We start from the raw sequence: 25,247 nt of genomic DNA, 5'->3' as shown, positions 1-25,247 counted from the left end.
GTGTTTGAGTTCGTGCATAAACTGCCTTTTTATAGGCATTTGGCCAGATTTTTACTGCCATGCGACTCGCATGGGTTTATGCCTATTTGCCATGCGACTCGCATGGCCACGCTGGACAGCTCACATATCTTTTGTCTTCTTATTCGTCGACATATTTATTAAATATATATAAAATATAAATAATTTTAATAATTATTTATATATTATATTATATTTATGTGCATAGTAGACTAGACATTTTTGGTCCATTGCGTCGGGCGTTTCTTCTTGGCTCGGGTCCCGGTTCCGGATTTTCGGACGTCCTTTTGTACTATTTTATATCGTGTACTTTGCGTTCCGCAACTTGTACTCTTGTCATTTTTAGACGTTCTTCATCAATAATTTGAACCTTTTTATTTGTATCTTGTATATTTGAGCTTTTTGGACCTTTCCGTCTTCAAATCTTCATTTTCGCCTTTTGTCTTCGCACTTATTTAATATAAACGAATATTACTTGAATATGGAACAATTGCAACTAAAATCTTGTCTTTCTTGGGGGATAATTGTGATGACCCGGAAATTTCCGAACAAATTTAAACTTTAATCTTTATACATATCCGACACGATAAGCAAAATCTGTAATGTTGAGTCCCAAAAGTTTTGAAACTATATTCATTTAATCAAATACCCTTTGACCATGCCTAACGATTCACGAACAATTATGTGTAAATAAATATATATGCATATACATGTGAGCTTATTAAATTGAGATATATTAATAAAACATTGAACGGATTAGTTAATATGAATATAAGCTATGAGATCTATTTTTTTTTTTTTTTTTGAACTTGGAAATGCTATCAAGGTTTTGAATGAATAATATGTTACATAAACATATTTGTTCGGTGTAAGTTTATCGACGAGATTAAAAGATAATATCAAATGATTGAATTATCGGATACATTGAATTATGATTAAGAGTATCTGTTGGGAGGTCCACTTTGAATTAGGTAACCCTTATTATTAACCGTATTCGGAAAATGGTAAAGTGAGTTATAAGTAAAGACAAATGTGTCAATTAACGGGAACTAGCCAAATGTTAGTGGAGTTTTCTGTTCGACTTTCTATAAAAACGTTAACTAGTTAACCTTCCTATTATTTAGAGTGAAAGTGAAACTTTGGGTATATAGTTATATTATTTAGAAAGTTTAAGGAAAACAAACTAAACGTTGACGCATAAGGAAATTATATTTTTTTTAAAGTATAAACGTTATAGGAGATAATATTATAAACGATCTTCAAATATACTTTGAAATATAATTAAAATCTAAATATTTTATTAAAGTATTTCAAACCTATATATTATAAATATATTTTAATTTAGTCCAAAGACGTTTTGGTTTAAGTTAATGTTATTAAATATACTTCGATAACTAACGAGGGTATGAATTATAAAAGTAAATGACCAAAACACTCAAAAGATTAAGTTACACTCTGAGTGGGTTAGTTTTTAATTAATTTAAGTGTAGTTATTAATAAAGGTGCATGTCACAAAACGTTTAATTTAAAATAAAATATTTTGACAAACAACGAGACTTGGATTTATAGAAGGAAATGACCACAACGCTCAACTTTATAAGTTATATTTTTATAAAGGTAATTTATTGTTATGTAAGTCTAATTTTTGTAAAAGGTACGAAAGTGCGCCCGAAAAACGGAAAGTGGTACATGAGTCGTGAGACCGCGACCGTGTCGTTTTTGTAAAAATTACATTTTTACTACGCACGTAAATATAATATAATATTTAATTAATTCTAAAGATTAAATATATTATATATTAAATAATATTTAAACTTATGTATCATATTAGTGTCGGTGGAACTTTGATCATATTGTGAGCTGTAAATTGCATGTGGGGTAGGTAGAGTTTACATCTTATAAATTGGACGAACTTTGGTTCAATTGATTCACTTTCATTTCAGTACTCGCATAAATATACATATAGATAAATTATTAATATTAAGATTATTAATATTAATTTTATTATTATTATTAGTATTATTTAGTAGTATTATTATTAGTATTATTATACATAAAATATTACGACGAGGTCATGAGCGGGTCATTTCAAGACAAGTTTTATGAGTAGGATAGGGCTAAGGAAATTATGGGTTATGGCTATGGAGGTGATGGGTATGGTTCATGGGTATGCCCTTGAGGTCAAATTGGTAGTTATCGTCTCCGTCGCGTCTACGTACCTTTCCTACAGTATTGAATCTCAATATTGATACGTGAGCACTCATAACTTAACTTTTATTTACTAATAGTGTATCCCTGACTAGTGCTCGAGAATATAGGATTATGCATGCTTGTATATTTGATATTGCCCTTAGATAGGTTATGTTGAATCTTAAAGGTTGTTATACTAGGGATGAAATAAGGTATAAGATATGCATGTCATTGGAAAGCTAGCGAAAAATTAAGAACTTTTCATTTAGATATCGAATGAATTCGATGAACGGATAGAAAGTTATGAATTGTATAATTAATTTCGTAATTAAAATTGCTGATAATAATTAGTGAACTGATTTTATGGGTAATAAAAAGTGGTTATTTGGATTCTACTCGTCGAGTAGATGAATTTTCATATAAAGCACGTCTCGTTTCGTTGAACGGTTGTCAAGTTATGGACAAAAGAAGTTTTGCAAATTTTGAAAAAATGTCGAAAAGAGAACTGAAATTCTCGCTGATCTGCGTTGTTTCAGATTTAAGAAAAAATACCACTGAATTCTTTGCTGTAAGGTCTAGCAAACGACTCGGGCCATTTGTCAATTTGAGTCTCGACGATTTTTCTAAAAATCGTCAAAGTTGACAGTTTGGTCACATTTTAAAATTCTGAAAAGAGCTGAAACTTTTTATTAAAAATGTCAGTTTTGTATCAGTTGTCAGGGTCGGCCTGATGTGTGTTTACTTTTGCCAAAAATCATGTTATATCTTTGTGGTAACTAGAATTTGCAGGCTTTGACCGTTTGTCAATCCGAGTTTCGAGGAATTTTCTAAAAATCTCCAAAGTAGGCTACTCGGTCACTTTTGTAAATTTATTAAAGATGAAAAATTAACTTTGAAACGCCGAAACCGCGTTGGCAACTACGAGTTGTCTAGGTTTAGTTTACTTCTGTAAAATGTATACTTAATCTTTTTGGTAATGTATAACTTTTATCTTTGGCCGTTTATCAATCGGAGTTCCGATAATTTTTCTAAAAATCGTTGAAGGGGTCGTTTAGTCATGTTTGACCGAAAAATCATTTTGTTGTACAAGTTATTGTATTTTTGCATGCGACCTCGTTTTTACTTTAACCTTTGACTTTTGCACATTAGTCTCGAGCATTGGGATTGTGGTACACTATGACTTGGCCTAGTTTATTAGACAAATATTGACAAATACATAAATATATATAATTAATATAGGTTCGTTATAACGACCCTCATTTTTTTCCATTATATATTTTTCCAATATTAAAAGCCCAAACAATATAATTAAAACTTAATGATTAAACTTTAATCAACAATTGTTAAGTGTTAAGAGTTAGAAAACATATTAATTAACTTTGTACAAAAATTGACAAGTTAATAAAAGATGAAAATAATAAACTGTTAGTCGACACTCACTGCTAATTAAAATTTATGCATTTATGTAATATTATAACTAATAACCTATAAGTAATAAATAAAAAGTGACATTTATATAAATAATAAAACAATTGGGAACTAAATATATACAAGTCATGAATTAGTAAAAAGAAAATAATACTTATCATGTAGTAAATGTAAAAATAATAATAATAATAATAGTAATAATAATGAGACTAAAAAAAAATCTTACATCCTTATGTTGACTAAAAATAAAGTGTAAACTAGTACATCCTTATGTTGACTAATTATAAACTAGTACCACCTATTGTTGACTAAAAATTATAAAACAAAATAAAATCATTAATTAGAACATCCTTATGTTGACTAACACTCTAATACTTGCACTATATAAACACCTAGTTTCTCATTCACAAATCACACCAAAATCCTCTCTCAAAAACAATCTCTCCCTCTCCCTCTCTTGTGGTATTCGGATCTTCAAGCTTGTTCTTCGTGTTCTTCAAGAATCTTCAAGGAGTTCTTCAAGATTTTCAAGGCTTTGATCTTCCATCTTCATCGTGTTCATCTTTTCTTTGTTAATTATCTTGAATCTTCAAAGGTATAACATAAACCCTAAACTATTTACATAAACTTTGATCTTTGATAATTCATATTCATATTATAAACTTGTTATTCATAAGTATATACATAAACACACCTAGATTTATATATACATATATACATGTAAAAAAAATATTTATATATATATATATATATATATGAATTATATATACATATACATATTAAAACCTTAAACCCTAATTACACCTAAACTATAATTCTTAAACCCTAATTAATTAAACTCTAAACATTTATGAAACCCTAGGACATTAATTACTAAACCCTAGTTATTAATTACTACTTTAATTAACTAACCCTAATTAATGAAACCCTAATACTACTTATACTAGTACTTAACATGTATACACTATTACTATTACTAGCACCTATAACCTACTAATTATATTGTAGCACAAAAACATTTTGGGATATGTATTAGAGATGTATAGATCTTCGAACTTTCTTGACGAATGGTTTCTACGAGATTCTAGGCAGAGGGTTTGGATTTCCGATTTAAAGGGTCCTATGGCTCAAGCCCCTAGATCTAAATTAGCCATTCGAAGGGAAAGGGGTGATTGGAAGCTTATCTAATACGACAAGTATCCTAAAATGGAAACAATCATAAAAGTAGAAACTCTCTAGTCATAGAAACTTAGTAAAATAAGAAACTTTCTAAAAATAGAAACTTTATAAAAATAGTAACTTACTAGGAATAGAAACTTAGTAAAACAAACTATACTTAAACACATACTTAAACTTAAACATGGGCAAAACACTTAACTACTCTTAAATGTCAATAGGTTGACTTTCCTGCTCACTCGTTCAACTCTCTATTCTGAGGAATAACTCTCTCTACTTACTAAGGTGAATTCATAGCCCCACTCTTTATTGCTAGCAAACTTATTTAACTTATTTGGGGTGAGACACATGCTGCTTTTACTATTTACAATTTAGACACAAGTACCAACTGCTAAAACTATGCTATACCCGGCTACGTCCGACTAAGTCCCTACAGTGATATTTTTAAGTGCTGCGGCATGCTTATTTATTGGGGGTAGGCCTATCGGGAGTAACGTCCCCGATACATTTGACTCAGTCTTTGTATTACTTGATAATGAAATTTAAACCGACAAGGACAGACACAACTTGTCATGGGGCAAACTTGAACGTTTAGTCTAAATATCACGCACTGGCATAACTTTTGGATCTGCGAGATCTACTTTTTGATCCTGCGGGAGATCAACTTTACAACTAAATCTTGTGGTCTAAAAACAACGATAACTACTTTTGTTAAACCTATGAACTTCACTCAACCTTTTTGGTTGACACTTTAGCATGTTTTGTCTCAGGTGCTGTTTGATTCAAGCTTTCTTATCTACTACTTATGTGATGCTACTTGGATTTAGGATCAAGAGATATCGCATTTATTACTTCTGCATATGAACAATTACTTTATCGTTATTTCCATTATTGTAACGACATTTCATTTTCCGCTGCGTACTCAATAAAGTTAAATTTTCTCATTTAGTATTGTTCTCGTATTATAATATGTTGGTTTATTTGATATTAGTAACGTTTCTTCCAGACCCTATTGGGAGGACGTTACAGATTGGTATCAGAGCATAACCAGGCTGTTATAGAGAACCAGGATTGCAATTTTATGTGTGCCTTACTTGCTATCTAGGGTGCCTTAGCAATCTAGGAAACTATAACCTTTCCTGCCTTACACTTAAAGCACTTAGGATTGCCTTATAATCTTAACAATCATGCTTTACCAAACTTGACTTAAAGATTCTAATCAAAGTCTCTTTCCTAATGTAGGACTACAACTTTTCTTGACCATAGTGCCTTTAATTGTTGCCTTTAACTGTTAAATGCTACACTATACTTTATAAACTTTACTTATCTTAGAATGACGAGCTAATCTAAGAACTCTGCTCACTTTCCTGAGTACTATCCAATTACACCACCGCATCTAAATGCGACACAATGATTTCAGAAATTCTTGACATTCATAAGTCATCTATCATGGTTATGTGTATTACATATGTATTACATGAAATATTATCCATGATTTTGAAACTCTTATAATTGTTACTACTCACACACAAACGTATATAACTCCCTGTTATATCACGTACCTATATGCCTTATGCCTTTATGCATCGGTTTATGAATCGAAAAATGTCATTGGGTTATCACAGTATACGAATTGAAAGTCTTTAATCAAAAGATTATTAGATTACATACTTATCACTTTATGATCTCGACACGTCATACTGCCATTATTAAAGTATAGACACATCATATCTTATTATATCTTATCGTATCTATCCCAATAGATTTTGTCTAACACTTTTCCTAAATTCCCTCCGTAAATTACGGAAATCTTTTTGCTATATACACGTATTCAAGGAGACGAATATATCATCCAGTATTCAACACTAATCTCATATCAAAAACCCTAATTCCAAACACATAATATGGATTCCTCGAACTCTTCGAGCTCCAATGGCAGCGTAACCGGAATGAACCAACCAATCAGCCATCATCTATTTTGGATGAATTGGGGATGGGTTCGTAGTAAACTTAATCAATGGAGACAAGAAGAAGGTGATCCCTTCCACCAACCGAATTCACCTCTTGGTGAAGAACCTGAAGCACTTACTGGCGAACCCGTTCGGAACACTATTTTCACCCTCATTTCCAGGATATCCAGTCACGAATATATAATATCTAAAATTTTAGATCTTATTCATCCACTTGTCCGAACCGCCAATCATCCCGGAATAATAGAAGAAGTCAACGAGCTTCGCGCTCGAGTAGTGGCTCTGGAGAATATGGTGCGAAACCTACGAACACCAGCAGCAGCACCAGCAGCATAACCAGTACCACCAATACCATCGGCATCACCACCAACATCACCACCAACATCACCAGCTTCAACAACGACAACATCTGCATTCCACGCCTCAACATCACACTCAGTACCTCAAACATCAACATCATACGCCCCATAGATACCAAGGAATATTAGTAATAATGAGTTAAGATGTATTGACTCATTCTTCCTGAAGAATTACATATGCATACTTTATATATATGGGTTGGAACAATAAAAAAATCTTTTCGTGCTAAGCTATTACGTGTGAATCTTAACTAGTATGTACTACATGGTTAATTCATATCACAATATGCTATGATGTACATCTTTTGTTAATAACTTAACAATCGTTAATCATTGCTTCAACACAATAAACTTCATTTCGTAATAAACCAAGTGTATTACTCAAATACGTGATTGATTGTATACTTTAATTTTCGATGTACTCGAAACTTTCTAGAAAACATCATTAGTGCCTTATGAATTTCACAAGAATTCCACGAGCACCAACATCATATACCGAAGTATATCAATAACAATGAATGATGAAGTATTGATTCATAACTTCATTAGCGAAATATTTTACGACAATTATGAAATCTCTAAAGGTTTTGGAGATTATTTATTCTCGTTTCAACAGCAAATCAAATGAGTTTAATATTATATTAACTCATTAAAACCATGATTACATCTGAAGAATACATATATGAACGTATATCTTCTCTTTTGTACAAACTGTTAATTGTGAAAAATATTTTAACGGGTAGGTAAAACCCGAGAGATATTCATATCTCATATAAATATGTTACATTGTACATTCTTCCATTCTGATTCAGCAGTTGTTAACTATACTACTTACATTCACATGATATATGTATATGTTCACCAAAGAACAACCATTTTCATACAAATTCAGTTACATATTCTGATTTTGACATATCGAAACTTAAGTAAAGCTTTAGCAAGTGTTATCTTCCTAAAGATCACTACATTCATGGATTATATTCATTCGTATTCTATGATGAATTATCACATCAAACCACCGAACTTACCATTCCTTACTTTTGAAAATCACAACATATCTTCGTCAACCGTTAGATCCATTGATGGATGCATCTTACACTTAAACACTTCAAATTCAAAATTCTTAAAAACATCCTTTGAATCTTGACGATCATAATTAGCGTTTAATCATCTAAAAACGAAATTTCTTGAAACCATCTCGGATTGATAACCGATGATTCAAATATGGATGCATTAAATGCAGAGGAAACAGAAAAATTGTAGATGGTCTTAAGGGCCAACAGTTTGATAATAAAGAATGGTACGTTGGAAAAGCTCAAAAGAAAATTTGGAACTGAAAAACGGATTGAGCTAACCATGGAGGAAACCAAAGACAAACACAAGGGCCAAACCCTATATTCAAAGAATCCAGGTAATTCTGGATCCGGTGAAATCTTTAGAGAATATCTTGCTCCGAAGTCATGTTAAAAGCTTGCGGAAAATTTTTCTTCATCAACTTTCGAACTTAGAAATTCCAAAATATCATCATAAATATCCTCTATATTTCAGAAGATATCTTCATAACGATTCATGTCCGCAATTAAGTATCTCTTTGCGATATCTTTATAAAGGAAACTGTTTTAGTTTCTATATTCTGTAAAATTCGAGTTTAAATTATAAATGCTTTGAAGAAGTGTTGGCAATTGAAGCATGAGTTAGTATAATATAAAGACGTCAGGCCAACGTGATTATATTACAGTAAGTCATGCTAAGTTTTTAATGAAAGATGATGATTCATAGATTTTATAATCATCATTTTCCATGTTACACGACTCTTACATTCTATTTAACCTCTAAATATATCAAGAACATATTTTTCTTGATGATTCGGTCTTTTCCGGATATTCTGGTAATATGACAAATCAAATCGTGCTATTACATTTCCTTTCTACTTTATATATTATGATCATTCGAAACTTCATACCTATGAATTCTGGACCATTACTCGCTTGACTTGAAGTCGGGAAGAAGAAACAAAAGCATAAAGCTCCGACATATAAGGGAAAATATAAAGCCCGATAACGACTCCGAAATTACAAACCGTGTATATCAATGCGTATAGCAATATAAAGACACGGGATAATTAAAAACACTATAACCCCAAGAGCATAGTAGAAGTAAACAGATTCCTCTGGCGGTAAAAGAAAAAGAAGAATGACTGCATAGATGGTCAATATAATAACCAGGATCAGAACTGGATTAAGCATTTTCTTAATCTTTTGGAAGTTTGAATTGAGAAAGAAAGTATAGAAGTGGTGAAGATAATGAAACGAAAGAAGCTAATTTATAGCAAAATTCCAAACACATCAATCGAGGCAAATCACCGCATTTAATCAAACAAATCTCAAAATTTCGTAAATACCGGAGAATCAAATCTTATAGATTACGAAGATTTCCTTTAATTCCTTGAATTCCGAAAATCAATCGTGACTACGTCAAAAGTTAAGGCGAACATTTAATTTTCTCATTTCACTCTTTTATGATAGCTTCATTTATACTCTTCCTATAAACGAATCGTTTTATCCATATTATTCAATAGTGATAAAACTTTATTTTTCAACTTATATTCATCATTAAAATATTCTTGTTGTAAACAATGAAGATCTCTATCAAATTTCATGACTGTGATTTTCACGAACTCCTCTTTGTTTGTCTACCCTAATATTGTGGCATAAAATGCTCAAGGTTTTAAATGAGCTCAGTACTATTCATAACACATTTCATGTATCCAATTTACTGAAATGACTTGTATAACATCATCATTTTGAATGATATTCGCATTAATGATAAAATGCACTTCGTTGAATAACCTATAGAAATCATGGAAGGAGAGGTCAAACAAACGCGTAAAAGCAATATACCTATCGTTAAAGTCCGTTGGAATTCGCGTAGAGGCCCCGAATATACCTGGGAACGCAAAGACCATATGAAACGGAAATATCCCCATCTCTTCTCAACTGCTGATGCAAACGAGGAAACTACCTAAAAACTTCGGGACGAAGTTTTCAATAACGGGGAGGTACTATAACGACCCTCATTTTTTTCCATTCTATATTTTTCCAATATTAAAAGCCCAAACAATATAATTAAAACTTAATGATTAAACTTTAATCAACAATTGTTAAGTGTTAAGAGTTAGAAAACATATTAATTAACTTTGTACAAAAATTGACAAGTTAATAAAAGATGAAAATAATAAACTGTTAGTCGACACTCACTGCTAATTAAAATTTATGCATTTATGTAATATTATAACTAATAACCTATAAGTAATAAATAAAAAGTGATATTTATATAAATAATAAAACAATTGGGAACTAAATATATACAAGTCATGAATTAGTAAAAAGAAAATAATACTTATCATGTAGTAAATGTAAAAATAATAATAATAATAATAGTAATAATAATGAGACTAAAAAAAAATCTTACATCCTTATGTTGACTAAAAATAAAGTGTAAACTAGTACATCCTTATGTTGACTAATTATAAACTAGTACCACCTATTGTTGACTAAAAATTATAAAACAAAATAAAATCATTAATTAGAACATCCTTATGTTGACTAACACTCTAATACTTGCACTATATAAACACCTAGTTTCTCATTCACAAATCACACCAAAATCCTCTCTCAAAAACAATCTCTCCCTCTCCCTCTCTTGTGGTATTCGGATCTTCAAGCTTGTTCTTCGTGTTCTTCAAGAATCTTCAAGGAGTTCTTCAAGATTTTCAAGGCTTTGATCTTCCATCTTCATCGTGTTCATCTTTTCTTTGTTAATTATCTTGAATCTTCAAAGGTATAACATAAACCCTAAACTATTTACATAAACTTTGATCTTTGATAATTCATATTCATATTATAAACTTGTTATTCATAAGTATATACATAAACACACCTAGATTTATATATACATATATACATGTAAAAAAAATATTTATATATATATATATATATGAATTATATATACATATACATATTAAAACCTTAAACCCTAATTACACCTAAACTATAATTCTTAAACCCTAATTAATTAAACTCTAAACATTTATGAAACCCTAGGACATTAATTACTAAACCCTAGTTATTAATTACTACTTTAATTAACTAACCCTAATTAATGAAACCCTAATACTACTTATACTAGTACTTAACATGTATACACTATTACTATTACTAGCACCTATAACCTACTAATTATATTGTAGCACAAAAACATTTTGGGATATGTATTAGAGATGTATAGATCTTCGAACTTTCTTGACGAATGGTTTCTACGAGATTCTAGGCAGAGGGTTTGGATTTCCGATTTAAAGGGTCCTATGGCTCAAGCCCCTAGATCTAAATTAGCCATTCGAAGGGAAAGGGGTGATTGGAAGCTTATCTAATACGACAAGTATCCTAAAATGGAAACAATCATAAAAGTAGAAACTCTCTAGTCATAGAAACTTAGTAAAATAAGAAACTTTCTAAAAATAGAAACTTTATAAAAATAGTAACTTACTAGGAATAGAAACTTAGTAAAACAAACTATACTTAAACACATACTTAAACTTAAACATGGGCAAAACACTTAACTACTCTTAAATGTCAATAGGTTGACTTTCCTGCTCACTCGTTCAACTCTCTATTCTGAGGAATAACTCTCTCTACTTACTAAGGTGAATTCATAGCCCCACTCTTTATTGCTAGCAAACTTATTTAACTTATTTGGGGTGAGACACATGCTGCTTTTACTATTTACAATTTAGACACAAGTACCAACTGCTAAAACTATGCTATACCCGGCTACGTCCGACTAAGTCCCTACAGTGATATTTTTAAGTGCTGCGGCATGCTTATTTATTGGGGGTAGGCCTATCGGGAGTAACGTCCCCGATACATTTGACTCAGTCTTTGTATTACTTGATAATGAAATTTAAACCGACAAGGACAGACACAACTTGTCATGGGGCAAACTTGAACGTTTAGTCTAAATATCACGCACTGGCATAACTTTTGGATCTGCGAGATCTACTTTTTGATCCTGCGGGAGATCAACTTTACAACTAAATCTTGTGGTCTAAAAACAACGATAACTACTTTTGTTAAACCTATGAACTTCACTCAACCTTTTTGGTTGACACTTTAGCATGTTTTGTCTCAGGTGCTGTTTGATTCAAGCTTTCTTATCTACTACTTATGTGATGCTACTTGGATTTAGGATCAAGAGATATCGCATTTATTACTTCTGCATATGAACAATTACTTTATCGTTATTTCCATTATTGTAACGACATTTCATTTTCCGCTGCGTACTCAATAAAGTTAAATTTTCTCATTTAGTATTGTTCTCGTATTATAATATGTTGGTTTATTTGATATTAGTAACGTTTCTTCCAGACCCTATTGGGAGGACGTTACATTCGTGAATCCAAGGCCAACCTTACACTTGTTCAATGATGTTATATGTATTTTTACTACAAAATACAGTATGGTGAGTTCATTTAATTCCCTTTTACTCTTTACATTTTGGGACTGAGAATACATGCGCTATTTTTATAACTGCTTATTTAAATGCTTTTGAAATATATTTTGAACTGCGAATACATGCGAATGCTTTATTAACTGTTTTACAATATTTATATGCGTGAGTTTCATTTGCCTTTTTACCCTTTATATTTTTGGGCTGAGAATACATGCGCAACTTTTATAAATGTTTTACGAAATAGACACAAGTACGTGAAACTACATTCTATGGTTGAATTATCGAAATCGAATATGCCCCTTTTTATTAAGTCTGGTAATCTAAGAATTAGGGAACAGACACCCTAATTGACGCGAATCCTAAAGATAGATCTATCGGGCCCAACAAGCCCCATCCAAAGTACCGGATGTTTTAGTACTTCGAAATTTATATCATGTCCGAAGGAGGATCCCGGAATGATGGGGATATTCTTATATATGCATATTGTTAATGTCGGTTACCAGGTGTTCAATCCATATGAATGATATTTTTGTCTCTATGCATGGGACGTATGTTTATGAGAAATGGAAATCTGAAATCTTGTGGTCTATTAAAATGATGGAAACGATTGTTTAAGTTAAACTAATGAACTCACCAACCTTTTGGTTGACACTTGAAAGCATGTTTATTCTCAGGTTTGAAAGAGATCTTCCGCTGTGCATTAGCTCATTTTAAAGATATTACTTGGAGTCATTCATGACATATTTCAAAAGACGTTGCATTCGAGTCGTTGAAGTTCATTAAAGATTATTATTAAGTAAATGACAGATTAGGTCATTTATAGTTTGGATATTATGAAATGGTATGCATACATGTCAACTTTCGATGTAATGAAAGATTGTCTTTTAAAAATGAATGCAATGTTTGTAAAATGTATCATTTAGAGGTCAAGTACCTCGCGATGTAATCATATGTTATTATATTCGTCCCTATGGATTGGGTCGGGTCGTCTCATGTGGTATCAGAGCGGTGGTCTTAGCGAACCAGGTCTGCATTAGTGTGTCTAACTGATAAGTCGTTAGGATGCATTAGTGAGTCTGGACTTCGACCGTGTCTGCATGTCAAAAGTTTTGCTTATCATTTTGTGTCGAAAATCATCTACTTACCATCCTTAAGAAATTACCTGATTATTACTCTTTAGTCTAAACGCGTTTTCTTGCATTTATTGCATAATAATGTATAGACGAAATCTTATCCTGGCATATCTGTTACTGTGAACTTTGAATGACATTTTTCAAAGATTCTTCCGTAATTTATGGGATTTTAGTAATATATATACATATGTAAATTATGTATTGAAGGATACCAAATCTAACCCCTATAATCTATCTCATATTAAAAATTCATTCCCTTGATCATACGAGATGGATCCCTCAACCAGTTCAAATTCCTCAGAGTACGATAGCTTTTCCGATATGGAGTATCATTCGAGCTCTGACAACAGTGTGACCGGAATGGATCAACCAATCAGCCATCATCTATTCTGGATGAAATGGGGATGGGTTCGTAGCCTCCTCAATTATTGGAGACAAGAAGAGGGTGATCCTTTCCATCCACCAAATTGCCCTATTGGCAATGAACCTGAAGCACTTACCGGTGAACCTGTTCGTGAAACCATTTTCTCTCTCATTTCCAGAGTATCTCGTCACGATTATATCCTACATCAAATCCTAGATTTTATTTATCCGCTCATCCCAACCGACAATCATCCCGGTGTACTAGCAGAAGTTAACGAACTTCGCGCACGCGTGACGGCTTTGGAGCTTATGGTGCAAGGATTACAAACACCATCAGCAGCACCAGCAGCATAATCAGTACCGCCAGTAACATCAACATCGCAAACCTCAATACTCTAGACATCAGCAGCATCACCGGCATCAACGGTATCATCATCATTAACACCAACAGTACCATTACCATCATCAACAATCACATTCGCATCACACGCCTCAACATCATAATCTATACCTCGGATATCAACATCACACGCATCATAGATACCACGGAGTACCAACAACAACAAACGATGAAGTATTGATTCATAACTTCATCGGAGGAATATTCTACGGCGATTATGTAATCTCTAAAGTCTTAGAGATTATCTATTTCCACCCTAACCCTAAATCAGATGAGTGAACCAAAATGAGTCAAGGAAGAATCGAAACCCTAACAAGGATGGTGCGCGATTTACTTGTTATACAAGCATCACTAGCAATTACCGGAAGTATCATCAGCAGCAACAGTATCGTTAGCATCACCAGTATAGTCAGTAACGTTAGCATCGTCAGAATCAGCAACACCTATGACATCACAAATCCCATTAGTTCAAGAATCAATGTGGAAATCGTTACCAATCAACAACGAATATGTTGTATCAACGAGTTATATAGTATTAACTCATTCCTTCTGAAGAATTATTATATATTTTATATATATGAATTCTGGAATTATAATAAATCTTTTTGTATTAAGCTATTAAGTATGAATTGAAAAAGAGTAGATACTACTCGTTTAAATTCATATTACTAATATCCTATGATGTACATCCTTCATTAACAACTTAATCATCGTTAACCACAATCTCTGTTTCAATCTAATGAACTCCGGTTCATAATAAATCAAGTGTATCATTAAATAACATGTTTGATTATACACTTTCATCTTCGATATACCCGAAATTTACGGGAAAACAATATTCGTATCTTGCGAAGTTAGCAAGAGTTCTATGAGCATCAGCATGATTCACTAAGGAAATACATATAAATATTGAAGCATTGATTACATTAGTGAAATACTTCGCAAAGATTATGTAATCTCTAATGTTTTAGAGAAAATTCATTTCTAATTCAATCCGAAAATCAAATGAGCTTAGTATGATATTAACTCATTGAATCTGTACTACATCTGAAGAAAATATACCCACATATATTTTCATAAAGATTGTAATGAGAATTCTTGTTCAAAATATTATTTGTGAAGTTTTTTTTAACGGGTAGGTAATACCCGAGAGATATATAAAATCACAATTAATATGTTACATTCTTCAATTCTGATTCAATAATCATCAACTAAACCAATATAAATTCTTCTATAGAAATCAAAACAACCATACTCATTCGAATCTAATTACATATTCTGATTTTGGGAATTTCAGAATTCAACTCGAGATACAACCGAAATCATTATTCTTAGATCCTTATTTTTTTTTTCAAAGCTATACTTTGACTTCAAAACTGTGATAGAACATCACTTTTAATTGTAACACTCAGATGAATATGAAAATCATTCGGGAGTCAGGACGAATTCATCATTTGGATATTGACTATGACAATCTGCATTGAAAACCCTTCGAAATTCCTGAAGACACTTCAAATAATGAACAATCGAGATGATGATCCAACCACACATTACCTGAAGTTTTGTACCTGAAAAACTCTCGAAACCAAAGTCATAATCTAACATGTGCCTGCGTCGAATTCTTCTAGCAAGAACAACATTTCGATTCCTTTTCAAAGTAGCCAATTTTGTCACAGCTCCAGCAAGTCAACTTCGATTTTTCAGTCGGACCAGTATTATTATAACCCTGTTAGATACGATGCCTTTCGTCATTATTACTGGGGAACCTTTCATATTCCACCATATTACCACCAGCGTTTAATCATCTAAAACACGATTCTTCTGAACCCACCTCGGATTGCTAACCAGAGATTCAGATATTAGCACTAAATGCAGAGGAAACATAAAAATGGTAGATGGTTTGAATGGTCAAAAGTTTGATGATAAAAGATAGTGAGTTGGTAAAGCTCAGAAAAAGAAAGGATTTGGTACTGAAAAACGGATTGAGCAAAGTATGAAGGAAGCAGTGGACAAATCACAAGGACTAAATCTGCCTTCAAAGAATCCAAATAAATCAGTGCCCGCTGAACTCGTTAGCAAACACCTTACTTCTTATTCTAAACCTTCACAGACAGATATTCTTCATCATCATCATATCTTAAATATTATGAGATATCTTCGTATCTTCCATTATACATATTCTCCATATCTTTGGAGATATTTTCACAACTATTCTTATCAAGTATCATTTATCTCTCCGTAATATCTGCAACATAAAAGAAACTGTGTTAGTTTCTAAATTCTGAAAAAAAAAAAAAAATTTTGAATATGAATGTTTTTGAAGTGGTGTTGGGAACTGATGCATGGGTTAGTATAATATAATGACACTTGATCAACGTCATTATATTACATTAATTCATGCTGAGTTTCTAATGGATGTGATGATTCACAGAACATACCGTCACCATGTACCATTTACACGACTCTTACATTCTATCTAATCTCTAAACATATTAAGGAAATATTTCTTGATGGTTGGGTTCTTTCCGGGGTATTCTGGTAATTTAACAAATCAACATTGTATCATTACCATTTCCTTCTTAGAACAATTACTATGTTCATTCTGAAATCTATACCTACGAATTTCGGACCATTACAAGAGATGTTAAATCGCAAGAAGAAGAAACGAAAGGACAAAGCTCCGAAATAGAAATTCGGGGTATAAACCGCAGCAAATAGAAGAGAGCATTAACTATGGATGACGATGACTATAGAAGACAGAAGCAGGGACATCAAAATATAAGGGAAGGTGTAAAATTTAACAACAACTCGGAAATTACAACCCGTATATATCGATGCATATAGCAATGTAAAGACATGGGAGAACTAGAAACACTATAAACCCAAGAGTATAGTAGAAGTAAATAGATTCTTCTGGTGGCAGATTAAAAAGAAGAATGACAGATATGCAAGTTAAGAGGATATCAAGGATCAGGATGGGATGGAGCATATTAACGAATACTTTAAAGTAGGAATTGAGAAAGAAAGAATAGAAGGTGTGAGTTGTAAGGAAATGGAGAGGGTGGATTTATAGGAAAATGTTCGGCAGAGCAATCGAAGCAGATTATTGCGTTTAATCAAAGAAGATCTGAATCTCCTTAATTACCGAAGAATCAAATCTTAATATGAAGATTTCTTCTAAATTCCTTAAATTTTGGAAATCAATCTTGACTACGACACCGGTTAAGTCAAACTTACTTTTATTCATTTTCACTCTTAAGTGATAGCTTCATTGGTGCTCTTCACAAAAACAAATCTTTTTATCTATATTAATCAATGATGATAAAACCCTAATTATCAGTTCATATACGTCATGAAAACACTCTTACTATTAGCCATGACAATCTCTATCAAATTTCGGGACGAAATTTCTTTTAACGGGTAGGTAATGTGATGACCCGGAAATTTCCGAACAAATTTAAACTTTAATCTTTATACATATCCGACACGATAAGCAAAATCTGTAATGTTGAGTCCCAAAAGTTTTGAAACTATATTCATTTAATCAAATACCCTTTGACCATGCCTAACGATTCACGAACAATTATGTGTAAATAAATATATATGCATATACATGTGAGCTTATTAAATTGAGATATATTAATAAAACATTGAACGGATTAGTTAATATGAATATAAGCTATGAGATCTATTTTTTTTTTTTTTGAACTTGGAAATGCTATCAAGGTTTTGAATGAATAATATGTTACATAAACATATTTGTTCGGTGTAAGTTTATCGACGAGATTAAAAGATAATATCAAATGATTGAATTATCGGATACATTGAATTATGATTAAGAGTATCTGTTGGGAGGTCCACTTTGAATTAGGTAACCCTTATTATTAACCGTATTCGGAAAATGGTAAAGTGAGTTATAAGTAAAGACAAATGTGTCAATTAACGGGAACTAGCCAAATGTTAGTGGAGTTTTCTGTTCGACTTTCTATAAAAACGTTAACTAGTTAACCTTCCTATTATTTAGAGTGAAAGTGAAACTTTGGGTATATAGTTATATTATTTAGAAAGTTTAAGGAAAACAAACTAAACGTTGACGCATAAGGAAATTATATTTTTTTTAAAGTATAAACGTTATAGGAGATAATATTATAAACGATCTTCAAATATACTTTGAAATATAATTAAAATCTAAATATTTTATTAAAGTATTTCAAACCTATATATTATAAATATATTTTAATTTAGTCCAAAGACGTTTTGGTTTAAGTTAATGTTATTAAATATACTTCGATAACTAACGAGGGTATGAATTATAAAAGTAAATGACCAAAACACTCAAAAGATTAAGTTACACTCTGAGTGGGTTAGTTTTTAATTAATTTAAGTGTAGTTATTAATAAAGGTGCATGTCACAAAACGTTTAATTTAAAATAAAATATTTTGACAAACAACGAGACTTGGATTTATAGAAGGAAATGACCACAACGCTCAACTTTATAAGTTATATTTTTATAAAGGTAATTTATTGTTATGTAAGTCTAATTTTTGTAAAAGGTACGAAAGTGCGCCCGAAAAACGGAAAGTGGTACATGAGTCGTGAGACCGCGACCGTGTCGTTTTTGTAAAAATTACATTTTTACTACGCACGTAAATATAATATAATATTTAATTAATTCTAAAGATTAAATATATTATATATTAAATAATATTTAAACTTATGTATCATATTAGTGTCGGTGGAACTTTGATCATATTGTGAGCTGTAAATTGCATGTGGGGTAGGTAGAGTTTACATCTTATAAATTGGACGAACTTTGGTTCAATTGATTCACTTTCATTTCAGTACTCGCATAAATATACATATAGATAAATTATTAATATTAAGATTATTAATATTAATTTTATTATTATTATTAGTATTATTTAGTAGTATTATTATTAGTATTATTATACATAAAATATTACGACGAGGTCATGAGCGGGTCATTTCAAGACAAGTTTTATGAGTAGGATAGGGCTAAGGAAATTATGGGTTATGGCTATGGAGGTGATGGGTATGGTTCATGGGTATGCCCTTGAGGTCAAATTGGTAGTTATCGTCTCCGTCGCGTCTACGTACCTTTCCTACAGTATTGAATCTCAATATTGATACGTGAGCACTCATAACTTAACTTTTATTTACTAATAGTGTATCCCTGACTAGTGCTCGAGAATATAGGATTATGCATGCTTGTATATTTGATATTGCCCTTAGATAGGTTATGTTGAATCTTAAAGGTTGTTATACTAGGGATGAAATAAGGTATAAGATATGCATGTCATTGGAAAGCTAGCGAAAAATTAAGAACTTTTCATTTAGATATCGAATGAATTCGATGAACGGATAGAAAGTTATGAATTGTATAATTAATTTCGTAATTAAAATTGCTGATAATAATTAGTGAACTGATTTTATGGGTAATAAAAAGTGGTTATTTGGATTCTACTCGTCGAGTAGATGAATTTTCATATAAAGCACGTCTCGTTTCGTTGAACGGTTGTCAAGTTATGGACAAAAGAAGTTTTGCAAATTTTGAAAAAATGTCGAAAAGAGAACTGAAATTCTCGCTGATCTGCGTTGTTTCAGATTTAAGAAAAAATACCACTGAATTCTTTGCTGTAAGGTCTAGCAAACGACTCGGGCCATTTCTCAATTTGAGTCTCGACGATTTTTCTAAAAATCGTCAAAGTTGACAGTTTGGTCACATTTTAAAATTCTGAAAAGAGCTGAAACTTTTTATTAAAAATGTCAGTTTTGTATCAGTTGTCAGGGTCAGCCTGATGTGTGTTTACTTTTGCCAAAAATCATGTTATATCTTTGTGGTAACTAGAATTTGCAGGCTTTGACCGTTTGTCAATCCGAGTTTCGAGGAATTTTCTAAAAATCTCCAAAGTAGGCTACTCGGTCACTTTTGTAAATTTATTAAAGATGAAAAATTAACTTTGAAACGCCGAAACCGCGTTGGCAACTACGAGTTGTCTAGGTTTAGTTTACTTCTGTAAAATGTATACTTAATCTTTTTGGTAATGTATAACTTTTATCTTTGGCCGTTTATCAATCGGAGTTCCGATAATTTTTCTAAAAATCGTTGAAGGGGTCGTTTAGTCATGTTTGACCGAAAAATCATTTTGTTGTACAAGTTATTGTATTTTTGCATGCGACCTCGTTTTTACTTTAACCTTTGACTTTTGCACATTAGTCTCGAGCATTGGGATTGTGGTACACTATGACTTGGCCTAGTTTATTAGACAAATATTGACAAATACATAAATATATATAATTAATATAGGTTCGTGAATCCAAGGCCAACCTTACACTTGTTCAATGATGTTATATGTATTTTTACTACAAAATACAGTATGGTGAGTTCATTTAATTCCCTTTTACTCTTTACATTTTGGGACTGAGAATACATGCGCTATTTTTATAACTGCTTATTTAAATGCTTTTGAAATATATTTTGAACTGCGAATACATGCGAATGCTTTATTAACTGTTTTACAATATTTATATGCGTGAGTTTCATTTGCCTTTTTACCCTTTATATTTTTGGGCTGAGAATACATGCGCAACTTTTATAAATGTTTTACGAAATAGACACAAGTACGTGAAACTACATTCTATGGTTGAATTATCGAAATCGAATATGCCCCTTTTTATTAAGTCTGGTAATCTAAGAATTAGGGAACAGACACCCTAATTGACGCGAATCCTAAAGATAGATCTATCGGGCCCAACAAGCCCCATCCAAAGTACCGGATGTTTTAGTACTTCGAAATTTATATCATGTCCGAAGGAGGATCCCGGAATGATGGGGATATTCTTATATATGCATATTGTTAATGTCGGTTACCAGGTGTTCAATCCATATGAATGATATTTTTGTCTCTATGCATGGGACGTATGTTTATGAGAAATGGAAATCTGAAATCTTGTGGTCTATTAAAATGATGGAAACGATTGTTTAAGTTAAACTAATGAACTCACCAACCTTTTGGTTGACACTTGAAAGCATGTTTATTCTCAGGTTTGAAAGAGATCTTCCGCTGTGCATTAGCTCATTTTAAAGATATTACTTGGAGTCATTCATGACATATTTCAAAAGACGTTGCATTCGAGTCGTTGAAGTTCATTAAAGATTATTATTAAGTAAATGACAGATTAGGTCATTTATAGTTTGGATATTATGAAATGGTATGCATACATGTCAACTTTCGATGTAATGAAAGATTGTCTTTTAAAAATGAATGCAATGTTTGTAAAATGTATCATTTAGAGGTCAAGTACCTCGCGATGTAATCATATGTTATTGTATTCGTCCCTATGGATTGGGTCGGGTCGTCTCAATAATGTTATGAAATATATGTTCCTTTTTAGCCTTATCAAGTAACAAGTTAATCCAATTAAAAGTCCATTAACACTACTAAATGCCCAAGTAATTAACCAACAACCTTAGTTAATTAAAATGATTAATAAAACTTAATCATGAATGCAAATAATACCTAAAAATATTATTCGTGAAGTTTCGTGTGTCACAAAGACGTTTCGGGCAATTAAAGTCAAGTACGTATAGTCATGGCAACATGTAAATGTAATAACATACATTCATTTTATCACACGTATTAATAATAACAATTATTAATAAATAAACTTTGGAAAATCCAGGGTCGTTACATTACCCACCTGTTAAAGAAAATTTCCTCCCGAAATTTTAAGCTGAGGTAGATGGAGGAGTCGGGAAAAGGTGAGGATACTTCTGCATCATTTGTTCCTCTCGCTCCCAAGTAAACTCAGGTCCTCGTTTGGCATTCCATCGCACTCGGACGATCGGAATCTTGTTGCGTTTCAAAGTTTTGATCTCACGATCCATAATTTCAACAGGTTCCTCCACAAAGTGGAGTTTGTCGTCTATCATAAGTTCCTCAAGTGGTATGATAAGTTCGGGTGCAGCATGACACTTCTTCAAGTTTGACACATGGAAGGTAGGATGAACTGAACTCAATTGCGTTGGTAGATCCAAACGGTAAGCAACGGGTCCAACACGTTCCAAGATCTCAAAAGGACCAATGTATCGTGGGTTTAACTTCCCACGTTTTCCAAAATGGATCACACCTTTCCAAGGTGCAACCTTTAACATTACACGGTCGCCGACGTTGAATTCAAAGTCTTTACGTTTAAGATCGGCATAACTCTTCTGACGATCACGGGCAGTCTTAAGTCTAGCTTGAATCTGATCAATCTTCTCCGTCGTTTCGTGGACTACCTCGGGTACGGTGATTTGCCTTTCGCCTACTTCGGCCCAACAAATAGGAGATCGGCACTTATGGCCATACAATACTTCAAAAGGCGCAGCATTAATGCTAGAGTGATAACTGTTGTTGTACGAGAATTCGGCGAGTGGCAAATGTCTTTCCCAGGCCTTTCCAAAATCAATGACACATGCACGTAGCATGTCCTCCAAGGTCTGAATCGTTCGTTCACTTTGCCCGTCAGTCTGAGGATGATAAGCAGTACTCATGTCAAGACGAGTTCCCATGGCTTCTTGCAAAAAACGCCAAAATCTAGAAGCAAAACGGGGATCGCGATCTGAGATGATCGATAAAGGTGCACCATGACGAGATACAACCTCTTTGATATATAACTAAGCAAGTCTCTCCATTGTATCAGTTTCCTTGATCGCTAGAAAGTGTGCAGATTTGGTAAGGCGGTCAACAATAACCCAAATAGTATCGTATCCGCCCACCGTCTTTGGTAGCTTAGTGATGAAATCCATTGTTATCCGTTCCCACTTCCATTGTGGGATTTCTGGTTGTTGAAGTAAACCAAAAGGTCTCTGATGCTCGGCTTTAACCTTCGAGCAAGTCAAACACTTACCAACATAAGTCGCAACGTCCTTCTTAAGATTCGGCCACCAATACTGTTCTTTAAGGTCGTGGTACATTTTTCCCGCTCCAGGATGAATCGAATATCTCGATTTGTGTGCTTCATCAAGTATCAGGTTCCGTAGATCTCCATAGAGAGGTACCCAAATTCTTCCGGCATAACATCGGAGTCCAGACTCCCTAACCTCGAATCGAGAGACAAGTATGTTCAAATGTTCGTGAGATATGTTCTCCTCTTTGAGAGCCTCATCTTGGGCTACTCTGAACTGGCTGTTGAGGTTCGAATGGATGGTGATGTTCAGAGCCCTAACACGAAGAGGTGCCGTCCTCTCCTTTCAGCTTAAAGCGTCAGCTACAACATTGGCCTTGCCAGGGTGATAACGGAGTTCACAATCATAGTCGTTGAGCATCTCGATCCATCGACGTTGTCTCATATTCAGTTGCTTCTGATCAAAGATGTGCTGGAGACACTTGTGATCGGTGAAGATAGTGCTCTTAGTTCCATACAAATAGTGTCTCCACAATTTAAGCGCAAAGACAACGGCTCCAAGTTCAAGATCATGTGTAGTGTAGTTCTGCTCGTGAATTTTCAATTGGCGGGAGGCATAGGCAATAACTTTTGATCGTTGCATCAGTACACAACCAAAACCACTCTTCGATGCATCACAATAAACAACAAAGTCGTCACTGCCTTCAGGAAGCGATAGGATAGGTGTGGAGGTTAACTTCTTCTTCAAAGTTTGAAATGCTGATTCGTGTGCGGGTTCCCAAATGAACTTCTTGCCCTTGTGAGTCAGCGCGGTCAAAGGACGTGCAATCAGAGAAAATCCTTCGATAAACCTTCGATAATAACCGGCGAGACCTAGGAATTGGCGAGTATGCATCGGAGTAGTGGGGGTCTCCCACTTGCTGATGGCTTCAATCTTGGCGGGATCAACTTTGATACCCTGGTCGCTTACAACATGACCCAAAAATTGTACTTCCTTCAACCAAAATTCACACTTGGAGAATTTGGAGTAAAGTTGCTCTTGTCTTAAGAGTTCAAGCACTAATCGGAGGTGTTGCTCGTGTTCTTCTTCGCTCTTAGAGTAGATGAGGATATCATCTATGAAGACGATAACAAACTTTTCCAAGTAAGGCTTGCAGACACGATTCATGAGGTCCATGAACACAGCAGGTGCATTTGTCAAACCGAATGGCATCACGAGAAACTCATAATGACCATAACGGGTCATGAATGCAGTTTTCATCACGTCACTTTCCTTCACCCTCAGCTGGTGATATCCGGATCTCAAATCGATCTTTGAATAAACGCTCGATCCTTGTAGTTGATCAAAAAGATCGTCAATTCGTGGTAGAGGATACCGATTCTTGATAGTCAATTTGTTGAGTTCACGGTAGTCGATACACATACGGAAGGATCCATCCTTCTTCTTCACAAACAACACAGGTGCGCCCCAAGGCGAGAAACTTGGTTGAATAAATCCTCGGTCTAACAGCTCTTGTAGTTGACTCTGTAATTCTTGCATCTCGGAAGGTGCGAGTCTATAAGGTGCGCGAGCTACAGGTGCAGCTCCTGGCACTAAGTCAATCTGAAACTCTACTGCTCTCTGCGGCGGTAGTCCAGGCAATTCCTCTAGGAAGACATCGGAAAATTCGTTCACAATTCGAACGTCATTCACGCTCTTCACCTAAGTTTCTACCGCTTTCACATGTGCTAGGACAGTAAAACGTCCCTTCTTCATAATCTTTTGCGCTTTCATGCAACTAATGAGGTTCA

This window comes from Rutidosis leptorrhynchoides, chromosome 9 (assembly GCF_046630445.1).
Source record: "Rutidosis leptorrhynchoides isolate AG116_Rl617_1_P2 chromosome 9, CSIRO_AGI_Rlap_v1, whole genome shotgun sequence".
NCBI classification, from domain to species: Eukaryota; Viridiplantae; Streptophyta; class Magnoliopsida; order Asterales; family Asteraceae; genus Rutidosis; species Rutidosis leptorrhynchoides.
Note: the sequence above shows the minus strand (reverse complement) of the source record.